Source organism: Anopheles funestus, assembly GCF_943734845.2.
Source record: "Anopheles funestus chromosome X unlocalized genomic scaffold, idAnoFuneDA-416_04 X_unloc_46, whole genome shotgun sequence".
In the NCBI taxonomy this organism is placed as follows: Eukaryota; Metazoa; Arthropoda; class Insecta; order Diptera; family Culicidae; genus Anopheles; species Anopheles funestus.
In genome coordinates, this window is record NW_026045172.1 from 202,501 (window position 1) to 204,398 (window position 1,898).

Consider the following 1,898-nt stretch of genomic DNA (forward strand, 5'->3'; position numbering starts at 1 on the left):
ACGGTCAACGAATTCTTGGACATCAAAGAGGTTTTCGATTGAATTTCCCCATGTTTCACAACGTACTCTTAGCGGTATCCTACGATACGTCTCACTCTATTTGTGTGTGTGCGCGTTTACGTGCGTGCGATTTATGCGGTTCACCCCTTTACTTTCAGCGCCCTGCGGTCCCAACAAAGGTCCCGAGCACGCCATTATGCACAGTGTGGAAGCGTGTTTCCCCCACGACACTAGACGGGCTGCTCGCCATAGTGTTCTATTGTGGCACGCTCCACCCTGAAGTTTGGTTTGTTGTATATCAAGGAATTGATAGGCACTCAAGAATGTGTGCATCGGCCGGGTTTAATCGTCCGACGCGCAATATGCGTTCAACTTATCGGTGTTCATGTGTCCTGCAGTTCACATTGTGACGCGCATTTAGCTGCGGTCTTCATCGATCCATGAGCCGAGTGATCCCCTGCCTAGGGTTTTATAGTAAGGTTCCCAATGTAACACAATCCCGGTGGTACGTCCAAAGACTAACTTTCTGACTAAGTTGTCTTTATTACCCAATAGTCCCAGGCCTTGTGACTTGTGGCTCATGTCTACGCCCATGGCCACCATTCGCTAAGATAGTTTTGAAGTCACTTTGAAGGCCCAGGAACAACTCTCTTAGCACATCGGTTAACCTGGCGCCGCAGTCAACTCATGTGCTTGGATCGGATCGAGCTATTGAGTATTGGGCCTGCATACTCGCTCATCCGTATCCTTTGCGTACCGCCCCATGGCCCTTGTATGTCTGCACCACAGTTCCTGTTCGTTCCGTGCCTATGGCCGGATACGTATTGCACATCGGTATACCTGTCGCTACTCAGGCAACTCGTGTGCGTGGATTGGATCGAGAACATGGTGTGTGCCCCATGTTATAATTGATAGTCCATATCCACTTTATAGGTTAAAGTCATAAGTTGTGATTGCACAACCATTCTTCATAAGAGTTTAATCACTCTTCAACTAACTTTCGTTCTGGTGTCTTGGTATCAAATCGCGTAAGACACAAGATTCTACTGGCCAAATAGAATCTAGCACATTGGTTAACCTGGCGCCGCAGTCAACTCATGTGCTTGGATCGGATCGAGCTATTGAGTATTGGGCCTGCATACTCGCTCATCCGTATCCTTTGCGTACCGCCCCATGGCCCCGTCCTTAGAGTTAATGACTAGTAGGCTTAACTCTTTGTATGTCTGCACCACAGTTCCCGTTCGTTCCGTGCCGTGGCCGGATACGTATTGCACATCGGTATACCTGTCGCTACTCAGGCAACTCGTGTGCGTGGATTGGATCGAGCTCATGGGGTGTGTAGAGATTCCATGTTATAATTGCAAGTCCATATCCACTTTATAGGTTAAAGTCATAAGTTGTGATTGCACAACCATACTTCATAAGAGTTTAATAACTCTTCAACTAACTTTCGTTCTGGTGTCTTGGTATCAAATCGCATAAGACACAAGATTCTACTGGCCAAATAGAATCTAGCACATTGGTTAACCTGGCGCCGCAGTCAACTCATGTGCTTGGATCGGATCGAGCTATTGAGTATTGGGCCTGCATACTCGCTCATCCGTATCCTTTGCGTACCGCCCCATGGCCCCGTCCTTAGAGTTAATGACTAATAGGCTTAACTCTTTGTATGTCTGCACCACAGTTCCCGTTCGTTCCGTGCCGTGGCCGGATACGTATTGCACAACAGTAGATACCATCACCTGACGTATCTAACACACCACTATTGTAACTCGTCGTCGAAGGACCTTTCAAGTGCCTGATGGCCAGGGGAGCTCTTACACGGCACGGAGACACAGTGATGCTCGCCCATCACAGTGTACAACGATCGAGTTTGCTTAAGTGTCTGGGTACCTACA

At 48.2% G+C, this 1,898-nt stretch overlaps 1 non-coding gene across 1 annotated transcript; it reads right to left on the reverse strand.

Annotated features, from left to right (window-relative positions):
- Positions 1-311: 311 nt before the first annotated feature.
- LOC125773681 (5.8S ribosomal RNA) lies at positions 312-469 on the reverse strand. The gene has a single exon (XR_007420296.1). It is a non-coding gene; the product is annotated as a 5.8S ribosomal RNA (ribosomal RNA).
- Between the last annotated feature and the right edge of the window lie 1,429 nt (positions 470-1,898).